At 35.0% G+C, this 11,391-nt stretch overlaps 1 long non-coding RNA gene across 1 annotated transcript; it reads left to right on the top strand.

Annotated features, from left to right (window-relative positions):
* The first annotated feature begins 1,657 nt into the window (after positions 1 to 1,657).
* Positions 1,658 to 5,811, top strand: LOC115925923. The gene is made up of 4 exons (XR_004064859.1): positions 1,658 to 1,870; positions 3,242 to 3,401; positions 3,962 to 4,018; positions 5,630 to 5,811. It is a non-coding gene; the product is annotated as an uncharacterized LOC115925923 (long non-coding RNA).
* Positions 5,812 to 11,391: the final 5,580 nt, after the last annotated feature.

Here is an 11,391-nt window from a genome sequence, read left to right as displayed (position 1 = left end):
AGCAATATAAAAATTAGCTGTAGTTGATACACAGACAAGAAAGCAGAAAAGAGGGAGATGCAAGAATGACGACATTGACTATGATAACATTTTGCATACAAAATAATCAAACAATGTGTTCGGAGCTCATATTTCCTGGACTTTTAGAAAGTTTTATCCACCAGCGTGTTATTGAACATTATGTTCAATTTAAAATGTGTTTGTGTATCTATTGAACGTTTCTTTCTGTGCAATAGGGAAGTGTGTGAGACAAGCTGAAAAGGGGCGGGGAACCATAAATCTCTCGTCTCATTTCATTCCTTTTTTTTGGGGGGGGGGGGGGTTAATTGTCATTTCTGTTACGATTTGTTTTTAACGACTACATGATTGTCTTATCTAATTTTTTCTCACAATAACAGAAGTAAGCTTTCTCTATTCTTAAATAAGGGTAATGAGAAATCATCGTGGAAGTAGGATCTACTGTTCTTTTATACATGTATCAAATATAAGCTATTATTTCAGATGTTATATTGATGAAGTAATAAGTATAATTGCATTAAGTCTAATGTAATATAACTTTGCACTATTTTGTATCTTAATTGTGCAATCAATCTATTCTATTTTTTTTGTTGAGAGAAATTCACGATTAACAACTACAACAAAATCGACCCCCTCCAGCAACTGTAATAGAATGAACAGCTTTCTTCGCAAGCACAGTGCGTGTGTGGATGTGTGTGTTTTTGACTAAAGTCTGAATTGATACTAGATTGCTGATGTATTTCTTTTTAGCTTACATTCTTTGTTCTTTACTTCTTGATGAAGGATATAAATTATATGTACCATGCACTCTTTTTGAGGCACCTGTGAATTTAAAGAGTTTCGGAGACTTGTGCTTAGACAGTCACAAAATTTTTATCTATTTTAACTGAAGCCTCTCAGTGCATGGTATATTTGATTTTTATTCAGATTTCATTTGGTAACTTTCCATATTTGATCAATATGGGCTGTGGTTGGAGCGATGGATGCGGTTAACAGCGTTGCTGTATTGAGTGGATTCATCATGTTTAGATTCTGAATATTGACAACGAATTGAATCATTTGAAAAGGATGTAATTCATAGTTGTACACGATATGTCTCTGTTAAAATATTCTCGCATTTTTTTGCCTTGATTAAGACAAATTAAACATTTTATCAGTATCAAACAGGGGAAAGACGTGGAGAGGAAATTATTCAAAACGAACATTTAAAATACCTACTAAATTTTCATTCGTGATGGATACGAATGCAGGTATGTCAAAATGTTGAAAAATTCATTATACGGTAGTGCGATGATAAATCAATTATTTGACGTTGTTTGATTCGTTCATTTTAAATGAATGCGGTGACTTGTCGGTAAAGACCGGCAGGTTGTGGTATCTACTCAATCTATCAAACGATACGAAATCTAGCTGTAGTTAATACTCAGACCAGAAAGTAAATAAAGAAGATAGATGATTCTTGAATCAATTCTATGACGTTAATTGATTTGTTTAATTTTACATGAATGCGGTGACTTGTCGGTAAAGACCGGCAGGTTGTGGTATCTACTCAATCTATCAAACGATACGAAATCTAGCTGTGGTTAATACACAGACCAGAAAGTAAATAAAGCAGGTAGATGATTCTTGAATCAATTCTATGACGTTAATTGATTTGTTCAATTTTACATGAATGCGGTGACTTGTCGGTAACGAGCAGATGGTCATGACAGGCTTCGATATTCTATAAAACTAGAAACTATCTAGACAGTACTTCAACAGAAAGCTGGATAGAGACAATTCGTCACATCAAGCTACGAGAAAGCATATCATCATTTCAACGAATCATACTCGGACACTGCATCAAAATCAGGTAGGCCCAACAGCCATTATAACGTTATACCTCTTGCACATGAAACGTCTTTCCGACTGCGTCTGTTTGTAATTGTATTGATAATGATATCGATTATTTAGTAGCGCTGAAACAAAAAGTACCTCATCGCTTACAAGGTAACAGTATGTGAAGAGAAACTTAAAAATGATAAGTAGGTAAATCATACTTTATAACTGAAGTTAGAAGTACGTTTTAATGGATATTTTGAAAGTGGCCAGACAGTTTATTACTCTAATGGAAAGGGGGATATTGTTCTGCGTTTTCGAAGCATCCGTTGTAAAACATTTTTCGGTAGTTGAGAGTCTGGATTTGGGAATAAGTAATGTATATTCAATTGTTGAGCGTAGTTCTACATTTCTTCGGACATTTCTTCGACTCTTGTGAAACGGGCTTTTAGTACACATTCAACAGGAGCTATGCTTTGGCAATTCTGAGGGGTGCGATGGCCCAGTGATCTCGTAATCGGGGGGTCCCAGGTTAGTAATACTGAAGGGTGGTAGTGTCCTTTGGTAAGGCATTAATCCTCATTTATCACACTGACTTACACCTACTTTCCTAAATTTGTAATTGCTTTCAAAATACTAATTGTTTTCAAACTCAAGCTTGGGTATGAGCCATTATTATTATTGCATGTTTGTGTGGTAAAATATACCTAAAGTTGGTTAAACATTGGTTTTAAGTCTTATCCAACAAACATAATTATATGGTCCTTTTTTAACCTCCTATGTCTAACATTGTGCCCAACACTTTTAAAGGAGAAGTTAGTATAAGTAATGTTACAAGAAGTTGTGTCAAGTACTGCTGTCAGATCATCCATTGAATTCATTTTCTTGCTATTTTTCCCGCCATGATAGCAATTTAAAGACATTACATTCCCCTACCTCTATTCTGTAAAAATGAAACTATGCGTTGACTTTTTATCATCGTATTCTCAAGGAGGGTGGGGTAAAGCCGTTAAGTGTATGAAATGACAGCAGTGCATGCAGAAGTGGGCCGGGAACATCGTCTTTCAACAGGGCATTAAACAGGACATTAAAGAAGTCGAAGAATGTGATTGAATGTAGACATTCTGAAGCCTTCCGCCTTGCATTCGTCAGAGCAAACCGCAATTCCACTATCTTCTGGCAGTCAATCGTCTCGAAACCCGTCATTATTTTATAGCGCAATTTGTTCCTTTCGTTATAACATAATATTGTCCCATTTCGGCTTTCTCTTTATTCTTGATGAGTGGTAAAAGGAAATTTTCAGTACGTCACTATTCAATGCTGATATTCTTAATTGTGTTGCAATTTCACCGTAGCTTTGATCAAATGATAAAAATGTATTCCATGTTGATTCTATTTTCCTTAGACTTTGAAAATGGCGTCAAAAACCATGATTGCTCTCTACTTTCTGATTGTCTTGGCTGTGGCAGCAAGTGTTTTAGTTGAGGAAGATGCGATCGACAATTCCGATGCCTTGGATGTCGAGGAGAACGGCGACAAAAGAAGAAAGAACAAACCAATAGTTGGTAAGCGATTCATTTTTAAAGTTGTCACCCAACTAAACGAATACAATTACAAAACAATCAATCTAGAAAATAAATGTTATACATATTTACAAACATATACAAAACACAAACAATATTTATCAAAGGTAAACAATGGAATATTTGCTGGGAATTACAACATATCAATTATTTTATTCACTTCTTTGACATTGAATTGTTGAATTCCTGAATGTTTCAGATAAGACCTAATGATGATATGAATTCAACGATCAGCCTTTTGTTATAAATGTTGTAAATTGTTTAATCTGTTTCTTAAATAAGAATTGTACGCGGTAATTTGTCCAAAATTTATCAAAAAATGTATCAATTCAAACTTCGGGTTTTTTTTTTACCCAATTAGCAACATTTCCATATTTATTACGATTTAACACTTTTAGAAAGATACTTGTTATCACTTCTCATCCTCGCCAATGATATCTCCTGATAAATTTAGTTACCAACCAAGTTTTGTTTGATTTGATTTGATTCATTGATTTATTATTGTTTCAATCATTTTTTTGTCTATTATATTTGTATTGCAGCATGTGTATATTATGGTCAATCGTGTACCTGCCAGGGAAAAAGAGTACTAACGTGTGGTAAGTCAAGCATGAACAATATCTTCAAAACTAAAGAAATAGAATGCTCTTTTCTATGAATGATAATAGTCCACCTCTCAATTTTCGTTTCGACATCTCTGACTATTAGATAGTCATGAAAATGAGAAAGGTCAAGGAAGACAAACTTGAACATTTGGCAAAATATATTCCTTTCGCTGTCATCTGTACCACCACAACTGTAACCATTCTCAACATGATCCATGCATGTAATTTTTAACGTAATGATTAAGTTAATAATAGCAATACTGCTAATGCTGATATAAGACTCGGGTATGTGCAGTACATGCACGCATAATACTATTGGTAACATGAACGATGGTCATGTTCAGCGGCATGGTAATTATTAATGAGTGTCTTGTTTTTAAAGACTACACAGGAGTACTCAATGCAGTCATGACACAAGAATGCATTTAAGTTTGCATAATTTTGATCTAAATGACTTTACATAAAATTAAACAAATAACAGTATGGAGTGGATGTTGATTTCCTACAAGTCAGGCTCATACAACCATAGTTGTCATCATCAATAGTATGATAAAACAATTACTGTACACACGACATGGTACTTTCTCTGTTTTAGGATTACCCTTTTGTATATAGCTAATGGAGTTATTTCTAATCACCTAAAGTTAGTTATAATTGGGAGAATTATGCAGTCCATATTTTTCCAATATGTTCTTCACAATATTAGAAGAGCTGGGTAAAATTTTACACATAAAAGGGGGAAAGGGATCATGCATGTTTGTTGGGTAAGAGTTAAAGTAATGTTTAACCGTTTCTTTTGTTTCCCTTTTCTCTTCTTTTTCTCCTTTTCTTTCTTTTTCCCTTTCTTCCCGCTCCTTCCTCTTTTTCTTTTTCGATTCCTCATGCTCTTGCAACTCTCTTCCATCGTTGTTTAATTATCTTTAAAAAAACAATCCTTTCTCCTTTTACTTTTTCCATTTTTTTTTTTGGGGGGGGGGGGGGGTGGGTGGGGGATGCACGCCTGGTAAGAGGGACCCAATATTATGCACACTGTAAAATTGCGTACCCCCCGCCCCTTTCCTGATAAAAAAAACCTTTTTATAATATCATCCGTCTTTCTTTCTTTTTTCCTTCTCATTATTCTCCTTTTTCCCCTTTTCTCTTCTCCGTCTTTCCCCCTTTTCTTCCTTTTCCGCCCTTTCTCTCCTCTCTCTCTTCCCCTTTCTTCCTTTCCCTAAATCCGCCACTGGTATAGTTGTAAAGATGTACAGTTTCCTTCGTTCTGATTAGCCGGCTGGGTAGACGTATAGTCATACAGTTGTATAGTTGTACGGATAGTGGCATGCTTGGCCCGCCATAATTATACCCCGCCATATTAACCTCGACTAGCTCTTTAAACACGACCTTTACCCTAAGGTAACTTTTCTCCTCTACTGCTCACAGAGTGCACATATACACCTCTTCATTATCCCTCTACCAGAATAACACCATACCACATAACACTACTGCTTCTGAAATGCAATCGGTACATGCACATTGTAAGGAAACAGCAAAAACACATGAGAAAATAATATATAAATATATATAATCAATTTTAAAACTGCCCCTTTTCTTTTATTTCAACAGATGGGCGGTAGCAACAGTAGCACTGAGAAGTTCGGGAAGCAGGCTAGCTGGATATTCTCCATGTGGTCAGACGACTTCTCCGTTTGTTGAGACTTTTGTGAAATAAATGCAAAAAAAACCCCATTAGTAATCAGTCAACACTGACCTTAACCCTAACCCAAACGAATTTATTACCCTGCCTTAAAAAGAAAAATTGAAATACGTATATAAACATATATATATACAATTCGAATCTCGGTTCAAAGGAAAGTAACAATTTGCCTACATGTAACTAAATGTAGTTTTGTGTTGACAACAGGTTAGCCAATTCACTGGAAAATTTGATTCTTTGATTTAATGCATTGAAGAGTTGGATCTTGTACATATGCTTCAACGTAGAGGAACCGTGCAAATAAAACCATTAAGGTGTATACATTAATATAAATCAATGACTTTATTAAACGTAATGTTCCGATTTATTTTCAAATGTCTAATCAGCTGCTTTATTCTCTGACACATTATGCACAAAACGGTCTCATTAAACGGAATGACGTAATAATTCCTTCTTGTGTTATTTACTTGTGTTCATGTCGTGAGAGGGGTAATTATGAAAAATAGAAGGGAGAGAGAGAAAGAGAGAGAGAGAGAGAAATGAAAGAGAGAATGAGAGAGAGGGAGGGGAGAGATAGACAGGGAGCAGGCATATCAGAGAGGTAGAGAGAGAGACATGGATCAGGCATATTTATATATAGAGAGAGATAGAGATTGTAGGAAGCCTGTATAGAGGATACGAGAGAGAGACAGAGAGACAGAGAGAGAGAGAAATGAGGGTAGGAGCTCATGCCATGTTCAGTTAAATACAAACATCTTCAGAAATTACAAGATGATAAATCAAGCATGAGTTGATGCCTTTGTTGTATTGCTATTATATATTTCATATTAAATACCTTCTTTGACAATAGTCTGCTTGTAAAGCAAATAAACAAACACAAACAAACCAGGAAGTCATAAATACTGGATAATCAAACTGCTGGGATTACAGACACCTTTCCTTATTTTGTTACTAACTATTCTATTCACTGGTCCAGATTATCACGAACCCCACCAGGGGAACAGCATTATTTATATAATATTGGATGGCTTTGAGTGTGATACAAGAATATTATATTGCTCGAGATAAGACAATATATTCTTGTATGACACGAAAACAAAACCATACGATATTATTATTATTATCAATATTATTCTCACTAGCGAAATAACAAAAATTAAATTAAATTTGGCTTTGTTTTCGTGTGATATCGATATCATTAGTTGAAGTTCCTGGATGACTGAGCAATACTCAAGAGGTAGTGAGCACTATTTTTTTTTTTTTTTGCCCTCGAAAATTTGAAAAATCGCACCACCCCTCCCCCTTGAGCGCCGGGGGGGGGGGGGTCGTCCATCTCCAAAAAAAGGTAAAATTAACGTGTTTGTAAGGGGGTTCGAGCCCCCCCCCCCCCCTGGATCCGCCACTGCCCTTTTGCTAACAGTGACCATTCATTGATTTCTCTGAATCGATGGCCACTTGTGTCGCCTAAGTGTTCGATTTTCCCATCGGCCTTAATACCGAGATTCTGCTGTTCGATCGGCTTTCGGACAGTGGATAACCGAGATGGATTGGTTAGTCATCAATACTTTACCCAATACAAAAAAAAACAAAGAAAATACAATACACTAAATTATCAATAATTCATTGCATTTTTCCCCGATCCCCAACATAAACAAATTTTGTATGGAGGCAAGCCTTGAACCATAATGCATGGCCCTACAGAGGAATTTGTCCTGTTGGGGACCGGGGGGGGAATGCAATGAATTATTGATAATTTATTGCATTTTCTTTGTTTATTGTATTTGTGGGGGCGGCGACGTACCCTAACCCCCGCTGCGTACAGTCATGATTAATTGGCTAAGCAATGGCCTTGTTACTGTGAGGCCCCAGAATAAAAACCGTGTCGATCAGCTATATTAGTGCCCTTTTCGGAGGCATTAATCCTCATTACTGTCAGTTATGACTTAAGGACGTAGGTCCCCTAGTTGATTAGCATAGTAGCACACATATGCTTTAGCAGTCACGCAAAACAAACAATCGCAGATTAATATTCAATAAAATCTGAGAATGTATACTATCATTTAGATCTATTAGGAATTAACCATTGTAAAAATGCTTCCATAAATTGGGGTAAAAATAATTATTCCACCTTTATGACCAACAGCTAGTATACAAACGTCTACTAATACTGTGTGAGTCTGGACACATGATGGCGTTTTTCTATACACATCACATTTTCACTTGGCAGCAGCCCAAGGGGGGGGGGGGGGTTAAACGCCCCTTAAACCCCCTATTACCAACGCTCCTCCTCCTCTCCCTTCTCTCCCCTTTCCTTTTCTTTTCTGCAAGTCACTCTTTTTTATTTTTATTTTGTATTGTTGTATCTAAGTTGAGGGCTGCCGGCACGTCAAGCTACTTTGCTTATTTCTGTAGCCCTCCTGCATCTAATGTATGTTAATTATGCATTCATTGTATATGTTTAAATTCAATATATTTGTTTAATATCGTTTATTATCTGTATAAAATTATATACACTTGAAATATTGTATCAAGCCATATTATGTTCATGAAAATGAATGATGAAAAAAAGAAAAAAGATGCAGAAACCAATAAATCAAATCAAATCAAATCAAATAAAACCAACAGGACTTTGTTCCTACCAGTAAAATAACCTCCAGATTTTTTCAAGTTTTTTTTTATATAGAGTGAATAACATGTACAATTGACTTATAAATTATGTTTATGTACTTTAAGTTTACTTTGTTGCTCAGTAATATATACTTCAAATGAGTTTTTGTCTAATTATATTTATGTATAAGCAATTATTGAACCAGTTTATGTATTTAAATCAATTGTATATGTCGTTCTTGTGTGGCTTACATTTGGAGGAATAAAACAAAATAAAGAAAGTTAAAAAAAAGTATGCGTGTTAATATGTGTAAGGTGTAGGCTATATGTATTTGGGCGGGGGGGGGGTAGGGGTGTATGAGACGAGCTAGAAGGGAGACAGGAATGAAACGTCTCTCGTCTCATGTTATTCCTTTTCTTTGATTCTAATTTCTTTTAGGACTTGGGTTCTAATTTGGTATATATTGTGTTGATGAGGTTATAAGCATGATTGTATTAAGCCCTATGTAATATGATTTTGCAGTATTTTGTATCTCAATTGTGCAATGAATGTATTCGATTTTGTTTGTTGAAAGAAAAAAAGTAAAGTTACATTCCAAATCAACAACAATAACAAAATTATTCCCCCCCCCGAAAAAAACAGCAACTGTAATAGAATGGACAGCTCTCTTCGCAAGCACACTGTGTGTGTATGTGTATTTTAGACAAAATTCTGGATTGATACTTGATTTCTGATGTATTTCTTTTTTGCTTACATTCTTAGTTTTTTACTTCTTGATAAAGGATATAAATCATATGTACCATGCACTCTTTTCGAGGCACCTGTAAATTTAATGATCTTCGGAGACTAGTGCTAAGCCAGTCACAGAGAATTTTTGATTTTAACTGAAGCCTCTCAGTGCATGGTATATTTGATTATTTATTCAGATTTCATTTGGTAACTTTCCATATTTGATCAACATGAGCTGTGGTTGGGGGGATGGATGCGGTTAACAGCGTTGCTGTATGTAGTGGAATCATCATATTCATATTCTGAATATTGGCAACGAATTGAATCATATGAAAAGGATTCAATTCTTAGTTGTACACATGAATTGTCTGGTAATTTACTCTCTCTTGCTCTTTCGCATATAGAAAATACTAACATAATTTTGTGCATTGATTAAGACAAATGGAATATTTCATGAGTATTAAAGAGGGAGAAAGAAATGGAGGGGAAATTAATCGAAAAAACATTTCAGATACCAACTTAATAATCAGTTGTGATGAATACGAATGTAGGTATGTTAAAACGTGAAATAATTCATTATAGAGCGATGATAAATCAATTCTTTGACGTTGATTGATTCGTTCAATTTTACATTAATGCGGCGACTAATCGGTTAAGAACAACAGGTTTCGGTATCTACTTAATCTATTGAGCAATACGAAAACTAGCTGTAGTTGATACAAAGAAAAGAAAGCGGAAAAGAGGGAGATGCATAAATGATGATATTGACGAATAAAAGTTTGCATACAAAATAATCAAACAATGTGTTCTGAGCTCATATTTGCTTGACTTTTAAAAAGTTTTATCCACCAGCGTGTTGTTGAACATTAAGTTCAATTTAGAATGTGTTTGTGTATCTATTGAACGTTTTTTTCTGTGCAATAGGGAAGTGTGTGAGACAAGCTGAAAAGGGGCGGGGAACCATAAATCTCTCGTCTCATTTCATTCCTTTTTTTACGATTTTTTTTTTTTTTTTGGGGGGGGGGGGGTAATTGTCATTTCTGTTACGATTTGTTTTTAACGACTACATGATTGTCTTATCTAATTTTTCTCACAATAACAGAAGTAAGCTTTCTCTATTCTTAAATAAAGGTAATGAGAAATCATCGTGGAAGTAAAACCGACTGTGCTTTTATACATGTATCAAATATAAGCTTTTTACTTTTAGATATTGTTTTGATGAAGTTATAAGTATAATTGCATTATGTCGTATGTAATTTAACTTTGCACTATTTTGTATCTTAATTGTGCAATTAATCTATTCGATTTTGTTTGTTGAGAGAAATTCCAAATCAACAACTTCATCAAAATCAATCCCCCCCCCCCCAAAAAAAAAAACTCAGCCACTGTAGAATGGAGAGCTTTCTTCGCAAGCATAGTGCGTGTGTGCGTGTGTGGATGTGTGTGTTTTTTGGACTAAAGTCTCAATTGATACTTGATTTCTGATGTATTTCTTTTTAGCTTACATTCTTAGTTTTTTACTTCTTGATGAAGGATATAAATCATATGTACTATGCACTCTTTTCGAGGCACCTGTAAATGTAATGATCTTCGGAGACTAGTGCTAAGCCAGTCACAGAGAATTTTTAATTTTAACTGAAGCCTCTCAGTGCATGGTATATTTGATTATTTATTCAGATTTCATTTGGTAACTTTCCATATTTGATCAACATGAGCTGTGGTTGGGGGGGGGGGGGGTGGATGCGGTTAACAGCGTTGCTGTATGTAGTGGAATCATCATATTCATATTCTGAATATTGGCAACGAATTGAATCATATGAAAAGGATTCAATTCTTAGTTGTACACATGAATTGTCTGGTAATTTACTCTCTCTTGCTCTTTCGCATATAGAAAATACTAACATAATTTTGTGCATTGATTAAGACAAATGGAATATTTCATGAGTATTAAAGAGGGAGAAAGAAATGGAGGGGAAATTAATCGAAAAAACATTTCAGATACCTACTAAATATTCAGTTGTTATGAATACGAATGTAGGTATGTTAAAACGTGAAATAATTCATTATAGAGCGATGATAAATCAATTCTTTGACGTTGATTGATTCGTTCAATTTTACATTAATGCAGCGACTTATCGGTTAAGAACGCCAGTCTTCGGTATCTACTCAATCTTTTGACCAATACAAAATTTAGCTGTAGTTGATACAAAGACAAGAAAGCAGAAAAGAGGGAGATGCAAGAATAAGGACATTAACGATGATAAAAGTTTGCATACAAAATAATCAAACAATGTGTTCTGAGCTCATATTTGCTTGACTTTTAGAAAGTTTTAT

Source organism: Strongylocentrotus purpuratus, unplaced genomic scaffold (genome assembly GCF_000002235.5).
Source record: "Strongylocentrotus purpuratus isolate Spur 01 unplaced genomic scaffold, Spur_5.0 spur5_scaffold_19, whole genome shotgun sequence".
Taxonomy (NCBI): Eukaryota; Metazoa; Echinodermata; class Echinoidea; order Camarodonta; family Strongylocentrotidae; genus Strongylocentrotus; species Strongylocentrotus purpuratus.
Note: the sequence above shows the minus strand (reverse complement) of the source record. Positions and strands in the feature narration are given on the sequence as shown.